Source organism: Anopheles funestus, chromosome 2RL, assembly GCF_943734845.2.
Source record: "Anopheles funestus chromosome 2RL, idAnoFuneDA-416_04, whole genome shotgun sequence".
Classification (NCBI taxonomy): Eukaryota; Metazoa; Arthropoda; class Insecta; order Diptera; family Culicidae; genus Anopheles; species Anopheles funestus.
In genome coordinates, this window is record NC_064598.1 from 795,313 (window position 1) to 810,273 (window position 14,961).

The window sequence follows — 14,961 nt, forward strand, 5'->3', positions numbered from 1 at the left end:
TGCCCCGCGTTTGGTGCGCTTTATCAAATTATGAAAATTAGGAAAATTAATAATAATCATAATCGGTGGCTGATGATCGAAGAAGCGACGCTTGGTGGCCCCCAAGTCGACCCTTGTCGAAGATGATTATTAACAACTTTATTGCTATCGAGAGCTTCAAGAGATCGAACCATAACGAGCCGCGTTCGTGGCAGGTTCTGCCCGCTGCCAAATGATTCCAGAGGGCAGAAAGGAGGGGTTTCGGTTCTGAGAGCCAATGATGCATTTTAAAAGCTTCAATGGTGGCACTTCACAGCAGGAGGAGGCTAGTCAACTAAGTCATACTATGCGATACTCCATAATCGACGCGCTATTCGTCATCCACTCGTGCCTGACAGGTGGTGCGTGAATCTGTGTATGTGCGATGTGCTTGAGGTGCATAATCGCATTAGTCCCGGAACTGGCCGCATTTGTGTGTACGAATGTTTGAAAAGCTTCTCCATATCCATATCCGTCACTGTACATGGCAGACGATCGATGGATTGATGCTTGACGAAGCAACAATGTCGCACCCAACCAAGCACGGCCGCCGAGGTCTCGGGCAACAAATTGATATTCGACCAAGGGTGTCATCGTGGACATCGTGAGAAAAGTATCGCTTCGACGCCTTTTCAGCACGTGAATCCACGTGAAGATAAATGATGCCGGAGTCAACCATCGATCGATCTCCGGACGGTCGTGTGAGGTGTTATAGGGAGTGCATGTCACGCATCGAACATGCCGTCACGTTTTTTGTGTCTCGGAGGTATCCTTCCTCTCGATTTCCTTATCGCTGTGAAACGGTTCTCCATCGAAACCGGATCATCCGAAGCGTCAAAAGCCATCATAAATAGTTGCAAATCCCTTACATGCATCACAGGGGTGTAAACCCTTCCACAAGGCTCTAGCTGTCGATCAACAAACGAGAGCAAAGAGCCGATCGGGGCAAAGCTATTACCAGCAGTTGTAATCGTTTCAGGCTTTGCTGATGGTTCGCTACAAATTATTAACAGTGTTCCCAACTGCCGGGCATGTTTAATCCCATGCTTGTGCTGTGGTAAAGTATTTGTCCAGCTCTTCATTGAGCGTCTGTCGGAGGTCACTTATGCAAGATCGATCGAGCATACGAGCTAGAAAAAAAACTAAGGCGTGCATAATTCCTACTTACCATCATCATTACGGTTTTAATGTTATCGCCAGCTGTCGGTTACCAGCCTGTTCCTGATTTTGCATCGGTTGGAACGATTCGTACACGGCACCACCGCTTACTGGAAGCGTTCTGCGAATGAAGCAATATGAAAAGGCAAAGGATGGTGAGATTTACATTGAGCAAAAACTATTCAAAGAAATATATACAAATCTAGCGAAGAATGTTGCAGAAAGCGAGAAAAAGATTTACTTCCATACTCCGACACTGATGGTGACAGTCTAATTAAATTTTATTTTAACTATCTTCTTCATTCCGATCGGCGCTTAACCATTGCTAGTTGTCTCTCAGCTGTACCGTGAAAATGTAACATTGTTGCGCAAAAAAGCACGGTAAAACAGGGGTTCTTAATTTATGATGCAAGATATTTTAAATCGAGATCATTGAGGATAGAGAGGCTTGAGATTTAGTCGGAAATACAGAGAATAGCAGAGATATTTAATTATATTGCATGGAAGATCTTGTTCAATCTTATCAGCAAGCGCCCGATTAACATTTAAGCAAAAGATGAGCATCGATCGTAGCCGTATCAGTTGGTTGGTTGGTTGTCATTTATAAGGAGATCAGATCAAGTTGCTTACTTTAATTAGTAAAACTGTAACATTCATATGTTCTGCTTCATCTCGTATTCAAGCAATCGTTGAGGTATCGCCGTAGGAGACACAAATTCATGTGGAATGATGAATATAACCTCTTTGGCAGATGTTTTCGATGTGAGATGATTTTATTTCTGGTGAATCAAAGAAACGAAAGAGGTTTCGTTTTCATATAATTAGCAACCGATACATTTCCCTTTCAATTTCTATCCGGTTATAGTGAGGTATCATTATAACAAGCTTCTCAACGGGCTTGTTAAGTCAAAGCATTCGTAACGATTTTCCACCCAGGAAAACATTTATTTAAATATGTTTTCTTCCGTTTCGTTCTGTTCGCTTGCATTCGTCCGGATACGCGGCCGGACCCAAACACTTCCTCCGGAAACGGTAAAGCTCGTTGAGTCAGGTTCCGTTTCGAAGCTCGTCATTGAGGAGTAAATCAAAATTTAACTAGATTAGAGGGCTCGGCACCTAATAATAAAAGGATGATCGATTGAAAATTATAGCGTTTCACTCAACCATTCGTTTTCGCCGACATCAATCAGTCCAGCGGCTGTTCGTTCGATTCACTGCGGCTCGTCAAATGAATACACAATGTTGCTGAATAAAATGACAACCGTGAAGATTCCATTCATTGTTCATATTGAACGCATCGATTTGAACTGCAGACCCTTGCTAAGTGTCCCTGAAGAAGTGTGCTTTGGATAGTTTGTTCGTGGGCCAGTTCTCACGCGTTTTTACCCTTTCCCTGTCGCTTTCACTGAGGTCCCTTGTGTGGCACAATTCGGAGTGCCCAAGGTGCAGAAAAACGCGTTTATTTGTTCATATTAGCCGAGCGAGATAATTTAGCTGGAACCATTTTCGAGGATCGAGATTTATGAGTGGCAGTGGGCATGACATGCTCCACTGATGAGCAGCCGATGTCTTTCGCTAATGGAGTAGATGATCTTCACCGGCAAACTTAACGAGTCGAAGCGAGTGCCGTTGGACCCGTAGAATTCCCATTTCCCACCTGTTCAATCATTGCGTCCCACGAGCGGAGTTGTGCGAATGTCGCACTACTTATTGCCTTGGCGGCTCGACCATGAGGCTGATGGAGACAGTCACGCGGTGCTGAATGCACTTCCTAGATCGTCCTCACAAGCGGGTTTGGAAAGAGTTTATGGCTTTTCTTCCAATTCACTGGTGCCGTTGCCGTGTGGTCGGAAACCTGTCGCATTGCGAAAACATAAATTTCCAGCTGATTTAAAACGGCATGTACCATCAGGCCGGATCGGATCGGCCGTTGTTCTGCCATTTGCTGTTTCGGTTTCTTCCTCCACACATCTAGACGGCCGGCAATGTTTATTGGGGGGCTACGTTCGTTCGCTTCACAGCGGCGCTTGTTCGTCGGTTGCTTTATGACAAATCGTAAATCGTCATAAGACTGTGGCCGTTTTCGTTGTAGTCCGCCTCATGCGAGGATGAGTTTGCCCGTGCTGTTGTGTGATGCGTGGCGGGCACAAGCTGACCCTAACGTTGGGTGTTTCAATTAGGTGTACTATTTCCGCCATCGGATTGCGGAAACCCGTGTTTCGAACGGTATGCAAACGATCGCACGATGGCCAACAAATGGCGGACAAGTACGCAATCAATTAGCTCGTCAACAAGACGAGGAGCTACGGCTAGAGCAGCAAGTAGAAAACCATTTCGAGCTTGGGTATGCCGGAGCTATGCAAGGCGACCTGCTTACGCGTACCGGGTGCAATAAATTGGAAATGCTTTTCACCTGCCACGTGGAACAGATGTTTTCACTCCGCCGTTTGTCGGTGGTTTGAAGCAATGAGAAAAAAATCATGGTATGTTTGTTTGACCATTCTAAAGCATCATTCGGTGGAAACGGTACACCATAGTCCCTATCTGGATCTTCCTTTCTTGTTCATTTGATAGTCAAGAGCCACTTTAGTCGACAGGTACAGCACACAACGTGTTATGGTTTTATGATAAACTAGTGAAGGCTATTTATTTGGAGGTTACAATCCTTAATTTATTATCACCATATGTTGTCGTCGTAAATGATAAGTGAGAAAAGTTGTTAAAACCTTGTTAACGTTTCACGACCTTTTGCAAAGGGCTGTAAAGATATGGCAAAAATAGTATCTGGTACAAGTCTTCACTGGTGACATCAGTAGGATAAAATCGGATGATATTCTAAAGAAAGATGCTAATCTGGCGAACATACAAAAGACATACGTAGAGGACGCGCGTTAAATCTCCCAACGTTGATTGATGAAATGGGGACGATCCTGGTCCCCTTGTCAAATCTACACTTTCATTTGCATGGCAGTTCAAGAATTGAACATGTATTGCAAAAAAATAAAAGCCATTTAAGAAGTACAGCACCACGATGCGCATGACTATCAATTGAGCATGTGCAAGCATTTCTTGTACTCTATGCCAACCGTATAATGCACTGAAGCTACGTATACCGAGAGCCATAATTTTCATCCATTCCGCGTCACCTGTAGAATTGTGCAGCTTCGTTCAGCGTTGATGATGAGCCCGTATTGATTCCAGATTCGTTCGTCGAATCCTATGAGCGGAACATGTTTTATCATTGACAGCGGCCGGAATGAAAAATGATAAACAAAACAATTTAACATCAAATTACCTCAGCAGCATGCAGCCCATCGCGCAACTGTCTGTATTTCATCGGATCGACGAGAAGGAAACAAACGCCGCGTTCCATAAAGCACCTTGCGATTGGAAAACGATTGGAAAACAACGTGGTCCAGTCGCTAGCACTCGCGTCCGTACACGCCTAATCGTGCAGCTTTATTGAATACGTTCTCGCGCGCAATTCGAGGGAAACAAATAATCATAAATCGTGATTTTATCATCAATAGAAATTGCCTCCTAATATGTGCATCGGGAAGAAAGTGGAAGATCCGTTGGGGCAACTTAGTGGAATGAATACATCATAATCGACGTAGTGTGGCGGTCGGAAACCAGTACGATCGAATGTCATTATGATGTAGCGGTGGTTGGTTTTACGATTTTTTTTTTCGCTCGCAACTTTCCGTTGCTAACACGCGATACTAAAAACAATCAAGCTTTCAAGTTACCAAAACAGGAGAGTATAATGTCTTCCGACAAATCGACGGATTGCAGGTGTGTTGGAAGCTGTCTGAGTGGAACTAAACTATCATCAGGTTGTCGCATTTTGGTTAGCATTTCGATTCGTACGAAACATTCCTTCCAATGAATCATCTCCGTCTAGTCTGAGCGGTTTTAAGTTTGAACTATATCGCAACCATTTCCAGCCATCACGGTCACCGGATTGAACTGGACCCCGGGGCGTAGATATTTGCATTATTCATGAGGTTGCTCGTAGTTTTTTGAAAATCTAGAGCAGTTTCGCGCGGACACTTCCTCGATTCGATGCCGGAAGACATCGGTTTGTTAGGGAGCGTAGACGATTTGCTGATGCCTCGGGGTGATGCCATGAAAATGGCTAAAGTTGACCGTATTTCTTGGAAAAAATGCCTCGGGGAAGTGGAGGAATGATGAAACAAGGATGTCCGGAAAATTTGTCGCTGTTGGAAAGATTGCAGGAAGTTTGGCAAATAATCTGATCGACGCCTTGTGCAGTAAGAAAGGTGTTTAAGCAGAACCCTGAAAGGAAATGCCTCGATGACGTGCGATAGATTGTGTTTAATTGAATTATTAGCAAAATATGCGACATTTTAGGCATGAATACAGGTATGGTGCTGTGGTACCGATTCTCGAAGTAGTACAGTGACATTTAAGCTTCAGTTCTGGGAGTTTCACGTGTTACTATTCCATGGCAGGTACTTTAGTGTTGGTGGAGATTCCCGCTTCTACCATCAGAGACAACCAAAACCAAGTGCACAAAAAATGACTTCCGATGTTTCCCGAGGCTATCGAGCGACGTAAACCAATTTGCGTACAAGTTTAGCGTTAGAAATAAATGACTCTAGGATGAGATCATGGATATGCGGTATGCAACGCGGTTGTTTGTGAAGTTCGCTCCCAGATTCGAAGAAGGAGTGTAAGATCTACTTCCTTTTATCGCTACAAGCGTTTGAGGCCGTCCCGAAGGCACCGAAAGAGGAAAGGAGCGAGTGAGGAAAACAGTTAATTTATTTAATGACTTCACAAACCATTATAATTATGATTGTTACCGACGCGGGCCCGGAGGTGGTGTGCCGATTGTATGCAAACGCGATACTCGCGAATTGCTCAGTACACCACCGTCTGTGTGTGTGCTGTGGAATTTTGCCATGAAATTCTTTCTCCCGTGGGGTATCCTAGGCGAGTGCCGACTTGCACAATTTTGTCGCTGCTCGATTTGGGGCGCTCGATCTGGTTGGTTTGGTTTGTATTTGATGGTTTTTGTGCGCCGTTTCGCGAAATGATTTCGCATTTTCGAGTCGCGAAGGAGCCAGCCCGTGGTCGCTATTAGTGGTGCCATATTTGGTGCAGCAAACGTTCGGTACGAGCTGCTGGTTGGAATGAAAAATGCATCTAGGCTTGTGCGCGTGGCATGTCTGCGGTATTCAGGCGCACAAACTGCACCCAAATGTGGCAGAATTTCTACCACTTGCTTGGAAGAGGGTGTGTTGCAGGGCACGGTGAAGAAGAAGAAGTATGGTCAAAATTCATCGTCTACCGGAGCCGATGAGAGAGCCACCGGACCAATGTCCAATTACACCCGACTCAGAAGCTCCTACCGCTGAACCGGAGCGATGATCAGCAAGTTCGCAACAAAAGATTGCACGCAAAGCACGGGCATTTACATATGTTGGCTTGAGATGGCGTTTGGTAGGACGTTTGCCCAAGTCTGGAAAGCTGAGTCCACTACTTCGACTCGACTTGCGATAAGGTGCAGTGACCACCGGTGATCGAGCGCACGAAAACGAACGAGTTGTGGTGGCGATTATCGAGTGCGAATCGCCGGGTCGGTGCGTTGGTGCGCGGTTTATGCAAAACAGCTTGAGGTAGAGGTTGATGTTATAAATATTGCATGAGTCATGAGTCTGAACTTGGTTGCCCAGTACCTGTAGTATAGTACACCGGCAGGTGAATTTATTAGTCTCGCCTGCGGTTAGGGCGCACACTGCACGATCCAGGATCTGCTCGGTTGTGCCCTGGATGACCGCGACGGGTGACCTCTCACCGATAGCGTCAAACCACAGCTGTGCTGCGCCATTTCGCTCTACCTCAAAAGAATTCATTCCCTGGGTTATCCCCAAGTTGATTCTCGGAAACAATGTAGCAGTTTGGTTTGCGTTTTGTGCAGTAAGTTAATTACCCGGTTGTACGAAATTTCACGCTTCACAGCTTTGGTGATCCGAATGAACAGACGGACAAGTGAGTTCGCACCGACAAACGCGCGTCTCATCGTTTCAGGAGTGGGCCTGGTGCAGCAACACTGCGATTCAGTAAACAAAAGTGCATCGGCAACGAAATCAGTGTACTTGAAGGATCCGGCCAAGGGTGTCGGACAAGATGCACGGTTTGTGTCCAAAATGTTCCGTTCGACGGGTAATCCAATATCATAATACCTGAGGAACCGGGACACCGAAGAACTGAGTGATCAGTCACAAAATTTTGTCAGTGTCATGTGCATTTAGCCGGTTTGGCAGGACGGTTCCTTCTCTTGGCTATGTTATCCTGTGTTTTCCGAAAGATACGGTCCATTGGCAGGACACATGTTTTAACGCTCGAGGCATCTTGTTACGCCCGAATGCACCGGATGCCCGAATCAAGTTTGCAGAAGAGGGCTACGTCCTGCATGTGGTTTAAGGTTGAAAATGCTGTATACACAAAACGACTCAAACCACACAAAGGACAAACCAAAACTGCATCACCCCAAGTAGACGGCAAACAACGGTGGGATCAGCTTCATCCCTGCACAGCGCCATCGATGCGGTGGAGATGTCTGAATGATGAACTCGTGTAAGATGACTCCAAATTGGTCTTGTCAGACGAGAGAATTGAGTTTGGAAAATCTCTGTTGGTGTCAATCTTAGTTACCATTTCTGATCCATTGCACACGGAAATCGCGGCCTGAGATGATTTTCTATCTCACTTTGTTTCGTTTGCTCACCGCTGACCCTGGTTGAAAGATTACCTTCGTGCAAGCGGTTGATGAGTGAAACAAGGGAAGGTTCACACGCTGCACTTAGTATTGGTCAATAATTCTTTGTCCGTTTTCTTTTATTTTTTGATTTCATCATAACGGTCCCGTACGCCGCCATCGTGTTCCAAAAAACAAAAAACCTACGAAGGTGGCTTAAATGGACCTTATGCCGCTCATGCAGTCTGACCCATCGGACGTGACGCACTTCAACTCCATAAGAATTTATGACCACTGAACTCTTGTGGTAGGGCATTTCCCAGGCGTTGAAGCTCGCGGAGCATCTCCAATTTTTCCAATTCCGTACCCACGACTGTGACGAATCGTTGTTGGCGTCATCAAAGTGTACGATTCACCATTTGTGCACATTTGATTGATTCTAATTTACCAGTATAGCGCTCCATGCGAGTGATGTCCGTCATATGCAAACGAGAAAGCCGTATTAGATAAGTTCCGCGTCCGCACAAAAGATACGAGATATCGCATCCCAACCCATATGCAGCATCTTTTTTCTCGCAGGGGCATCAGTTTCAGCCGCCAAGGGGAAAGCCCAGCGAAAAGTACGGCACTTCACGATCTTGCCATGGGCAGGGACATGGGGCACGGCTCTACACGGCACGATCTCATCCGCAAGATTGATCGCCGCTGATGATCAAGTGCACTACAGGTTTTCGTCCGATCTTGGTTTCCCTGTCGCTCCTAACCGCACTGCGTACGGACGCGTGTGAAAATGCGCCAATGCGGAAAGTTCGTGCAAATATTTACATGCACACGCTTCGCATCCCTTGCATGTGCCCTTTCCCGCGTAATATCTTCGCCATCATCATCATGGCGCACTGCAGAGATCAAAGCAAAAGATTATAGGAATATTTCGCCTAGACCGCTCGTCACCCCAGAACCCGACGGTCGCAGTGGTCATCAACTCGCGGTGTGAATAGGACGTGTTGTTCGTTTGTTCGAAGTTACGCGGATCCACTTAAGCTGACCTGAATGTCCAACGGTGGCCTCCAGCAAAACAACGGTCTCAACTATGTTGCGTCTCTAGTAGCTTGGAGTAGCCGGTTCGGGGGAGGGAATTGTAGTGTTTCTGGTCCGAATATGGGATCCTGTCCGTGAGGTGAACTGGTTGCGGAGCTTTGCCTCTCACTGACCGAACCATGATCGTCGTAATTCGCGCTTAAGATCATCTCTCTGCAATGTCCCGGAATGCTATCGAGATGTCGCAAACATCATCGGTGCGTTTGTCGAGCTGTCCACATATCGTCCTAACGTCCTCTTGCCTTCCAGCTAATAGCCAGCCTCAGGCTTGATCTTGTCCCCTATGGGGAGGGATAATATGTCGTTCATTGATGAGGGCTGATTTCAAACTGTTTGTGCTTCCCAGGAGAACGATCGTCATCTTTTTACAAGTGGTCATTAAGCGTTTAGTTACGATGTTCTGACCGTGCTGGGTTGAAAACATCAAGCAATCATTTGTGTCGGGAACTATTCGAGCTGCTGCTGTTTGATGTAGCACCCAGCATGTCAGCGTGCTCATTCCGGATGAAGGTGCACTCAGAAGGACTTCTTAGCCTTTGACACGCACAGTTCGCAATTCGGTTCACCACGAAATCAGAGCGCCACGAAGCGCTGGACCTACATTGGATCGGTGCAGAGCAGTGCGCATGATGCATGGTTTGCAATTTGAAATCGTGATTACGAAATAAATGTACTTCTTTCATCATCCCCTCGATGGGACACTGCGTTCCCTATAACCGGTGGTCCTTTCCATCCACGGAACGCATTAGGAGGGTTGGGTGGCAAATAAATCGACACGGCCCGGTTGAGATAGTGCCAATGGACCTACTCAAAATGGTGGCCAACGAGAGAAGGCAGCCGAATCGGAATGTCCGGTCACCGTCTCACCAACTTGCTCGGTGATGTTTTCCCCCCAATAGACCGTCCTGGTAAAACCCGTTGAAATCTATGGTACCACGCCTCAGTTTTTGTGGTTCGTGCGTGGTACAGCTTACCGTGGTACAACATTCTGTGCAATTTTTCTTCTTTGTTGCTCATTAGTCACCAGTCATATTGCTCGGTACGTCGGGGAGGTTGGAAAAGCCGGCCAGGGGATTTCTCGTGCGATCCAGTGGCGAATATCACGAACGTAACGCGATCGGTTGGCTCCCGTTTGGCTATGGTCGATCGATTTGCCCCCGAGGCTTCGACACTAGGATGGAAGCTAATTAGACAATCATTTCGGAATCTCTTGCAAATGATAAATGCTCATTACTTGATACCCGTGTGCCATTGCCCCCGATGTGTCAAGTATGTGCGGATTCAATTTATCTCGTGGTTAATTGATTTTTGGAGTGCACAATTTTAGCGCTTCTAAAAGACAGAACCGCATCGTTCTGCGCAGAAATGCACTTAAGGTTTTGGGAGAAAAGTTATTAGCGGTAAACGATTCTCTGCACGTGCACGTGTCTTCACGCTCATTGAAATCTTTCGAATGGTAATTGAGGTAAACCAATTAACGTACCCGCGATGTCCTTTTGGGGGGCTAGTTTGGTGGTTACTGCTACTTAAACTAAGCGAAGGTGTTAACAGGCTAATTTACCATCTATCAGGAATGATTAATGGAAACAAGCAAAACGACGTATAATTGTAGCACTTTCAAGAATGCACCGGAATGGTTCTCTTCCCATCTCGTGAGAAAGGTAAAATGTAAAAGCATGAATGTCTGTCAATCTTTTAGTTGGGAAGAAATGTGTTCGTTTCGTTTTGACGTATATCAACTTAATAATACGCTTCGTTTTTATTGAAAATGTTCCTGTATTGAAAAGATTCTTCTCTGCACAATGGTTTTTTCTTCCAATATCTCATTATAATAATTGTAGACACCAATAACAATAATCATACATATAATATTAATTTATTTAAAAGTTTCGAAATTGACACAATGCTTCCTTTGTCGCGAGTAACTTCTTTATTAATCAATGCTGATCAAGGATTCAATTGTATTGATAAGGTTATGTTCAACAGTTATTGTAAAGTGCAAAGATCTGGATCAATTTTTAATTATACGAATTAAATATCCTTGTTTTATTCGTACTTTTTGTTAACAACTTTTAAGTGGTTGGTCTTGGTTAAAGTATATTTCATTATTTTAGAAACGCAATCATCAATTTTAATGAACATATACCCAGCAAAAGTTGAGCGTTACAAATCATTTATACACTGCACTCAACTTGCGGTAAAATGGTCACAGATCAAATGCAAGTCATTCGAACCGAAAACTTCCACAAATGGAACTGGTATGGTATTTAATGAGACCTCGATAAAAACGAAAACTAAAATCAGTACCAGACCACACTCACCGTGACCTTTAACATCGATTGCCCTGCGGGATGCCATTGAAAGACGGTTTGTATTGTTTAGCGTCCAGCTGAGCATACTAGAGTGGTTACAGCAGCTTACCGAGTTTCTTAAAACATTAAGCAAAACAAAAACGATCCCAAAAGAATGAGTGAAATTGGAATTAATGGAGCTTTATTATACCATTCATCATGACGGTATGCGGAGAAGCGTTACAAATGTGGGAGAAAATAGTGAGAGAAACACAGGCACAATCCGTGTTCATTAATGTTTGCAGAAAAATTGCACCATACAGCAGCACAGGGAAGGGAATGGAAATGGCGAAGAAGTGAAGTGTAAACATCGACATCGTAATGATCAAACAGCAAGGAAACCGTGAGTTAACACATTAGTTATATTTGCGCTAGTGATGTGGCGAAACGCGAAATTTTCGATTCAATTGGCAGATATTTGTTCAGGAAGAAAGAAACTTTTTTAGTGTGATTTTCAATTTTATCTATTTGCATTAGCTAGTAAGATTTTGGATTAAATATAAGAATAATAATTGAGTGGTTTTAGATGAATTGAGACATTTATCGAAAAACTATTCCACACTCCTTGGAATGTTTTTTTTTTCAATACTTAGCAGCTTGTTCCTCAAACAGATTACATAGGTTAAAGATCACCGTTTGAATCAATTAGTTTATTGAAAAACTTTAACATACAGATAATAAAATTATGTTAGAGAATCCTTGTAAAACACATGTATGAAGGATCACACACGTCGAGTAGCGGTTGTTTGCAAATTAAATTTACATTACACACGTGTCAAGCCGTTTGAAGCATTTCCTTACAGCTTCTTCATCTACCAGTATCAGACTTCAGGGAGAAATGTTTAATGGATTGTCGTGTTTGTGGTGCGAATTGATTCGACATACTTTTTTACGCCCCACATGAAGAATTTGTTCGACTATTTGTGGTGTAACATCAGTTCAGCATGAATTTAGGAACGAATCAAGCAGCATCCTAATGGTGAGAAGGAGTAGTTGGATCCCACTGTCAATCCGACAATGGTCCTGGCTGACAAGTGACCAAACCCTGGAAACCCAGAATAGATCTTGACCGACCATTCGCGATTCATTCAACTGCCATTAATCTTGCTTGCCGTCAGGTTCACCTTAGCTTGAACCGCGATTGTCGAATCGGCCAGTTGATCCGTGTAAATGGTTGAAATCAATTATTGTCACTTAGCGAAGCGTCGTAATTTATGTACTGCTCAATGAAGTAGGTACACCAGCGGTCCTTTTGCATTCCGAGCACTCATCCATCTCTGGCCACCACAGCGAACTACACGGTATTGCGAAGATTTGCATACACTGAGCAGTACAGCAACTTGGGACAGCTGTAGGGCTCGCCAATCGTACACGACTCGGGACGTTAGCCTGTTATGGATTAGTTACGCTTCGTCGCGGTGTTGATCTGCTAGAGCGCTCGAGAGCTTTGCGAGCGTGCTATGCTCGCCGGCGATGCACAAAGAAGTTGCACAAATGCATGGAACACAAAAGCCGTTTCATCCTGTGATCGAGGCGTTTCTGAGGGTCTTTCGGTGGTGGGGTCTCGATTTTATAGGTACTATTGGTCCGCATTTGTCACACATTGCGTCGTACACGTTGGTCGAAGCTGATGATCGCTCAGCTGGTCTACGATAGATCTTCGTTAGCCAGCATCTACTCGATTGCGTCCAATAACAATGTTCCAGGTTTCATTTATGCTGGCAACCCTCGTCCCGTTTAGCGCTGCTACTGATGGCGACCGTTTTACGATAGGCCGTTTGTAATCGAGCTGCTGTCATAATCGATTAAACTGTTGATATCTTCTTCGATTTTATCATTCCACCAGACTGCAGCGAAACGGATTTACGATCTGCAAAATTGGTGAATGCGGCTACCGTCAATCTGCGTAGTGTGGATGAAAATAAAACAAGAAAAAATCTCTTTGCCAACCAGTGGCCCTCGCGTTCGATTCGGTGCTAAAAGGGCATTTAATTTACATTTTAATTGAAAATTATCTGCACACCCGTGTCGGTTTCGGGAGACATGTCAAAGACGATTTCGGTCGATATGAGGCAAGCGTGTAACGGGATTGAGATATCAATCAAGCTCCTGTTTGAGCGTAAATGTTCCATTCGAAGAGTCTTGAAATTTAACGCGTGAAAGCTATTTTGCTAAAACACAGAAATGACTGCTCTATTAACATTTTCCACAACATCGTTTAAGATGTCTGATTTTGTTATAATATTTTCTCATACGATCGAAACGAGCACGATCGAAAATATCGTACCGTACCGGTGGGGGAACGCATTCAATTTCGAATGAAGTGCATTACATAATATGAAGCAAATGGTATCGGTGAGTTAAAGTGCGAATGCGAGACCGTGACAACGGTGCAGGACTGCTCAGGGTGATCGTGCGGGATCAGCAGAACATGCGCGACAAAGCACCCTCCCGTATGCGTACGTACGTTCGCACTACATTCGAGATCAAGTCAACAGTCCGCCTACTTTTCCATCACCATCGTAACGTAACCTAAACACCAACAGGAGCAGTAGCGACAGCAGCCCCGGCAGCAAATGACAGATAGTGAGGACAGCCTGGTCGTTTGACACAGTGCCGTTAAGTTAAAGTGGTAGACGCGCGGTGGACACGTTGTACAACTGTCAAAAATTGAATAGGCGGATCTCGGCAGCTTCTCAGAGCTACCGTGAAGAGATGGCCAAAAAAAGACGTACTGCACTTGAACTCCTCCTTTTTGCAGCGACGCATCATATGATCGCGCACGGAATTCATCACGAATTAGCATCATAATTAATCCATTGTATCCGTTGGAATCCACGGCGATGCACCGCTCCTACACCCTCGGGGCAACAACACACTTTATGTTACCCTACGCAAGCCAACAGCATGTTCGATTCCATTTGTGGCTCAAGCCTCACAGTGCAGAGCAACTTCTACAATGGAACACAAATTGAGAGCGAAATGAGTCGAGACCTTTTTGTTTGTTAGCATTTTTTGTACAACTTTTTTTTTTGGGGTGTTTGGGATATTGGAGCATTCGGTGACGCGATCTTCCGACACATTTGCGTTGTGATCTTCGCGCGTTTGATGTGGCCGCGGGTTTTTGTCTTGAAGCCGCCACACTTCTTGTACGAGCAGTGAAATCGAACGAATCGACGAAGGAAAAACACTTTCTAGTCCGTGTTCTGCTGTCGGAAGCGGGATCGCTTGAAGGGTCGGAGATGGTGTACCACTAGAGCTCCCGAAATATAGAAATGACCCACCGACCCATCCAGAGAGACCCAAGCTTGCGTGATGATGGTCCAGGTATGGCGTGTGCGACTAATACCGATTCGGACCCTTTGCACCATCATCCCACCGGAGGTTTCCCCTGCAAACCGTACATAATGAATGGCGTTGATGCCGTTGAGGAGGACGACTTTGATCGTGATGCAACTCGAGGACAGTTCCAAGGCAAGCGTTGGCAGCTAACGCATGTACACAAAATGGCACAGAAGGCCCATGGTATGGTGGAAAGTGCGAAAGAGACTAAAAGCTTGACCGTTACAAGCTTCGGCAGATCAGATTGTGGTGTATGCCGGGCGCATA

The 14,961-nt window shown here is 45.1% G+C and overlaps 2 protein-coding genes across 6 annotated transcripts in view; one reads left to right on the forward strand and one right to left on the reverse strand.

Annotated features, from left to right (window-relative positions):
* The window catches only part of LOC125763159 (mucin-5AC-like), a 99,307-nt gene that overhangs the window by 35,430 nt on the left and 48,916 nt on the right, over positions 1-14,961 (reverse strand). For 3 of the 4 annotated variants that reach the window (XM_049426000.1, XM_049425998.1, XM_049425997.1), the window contains one exon: positions 1,187-1,297. The gene's annotated coding sequence lies outside the window, so the exon portion shown is untranslated. The remainder of the gene's footprint in view (positions 1-1,186; positions 1,298-14,961) is intronic. The other variant, XM_049425999.1, reaches the window with a different exon arrangement.
* The window catches only part of LOC125763161 (PR domain zinc finger protein 1-like), a 195,930-nt gene that overhangs the window by 31,554 nt on the left and 149,415 nt on the right, over positions 1-14,961 (forward strand). The window lies entirely within an intron of this gene.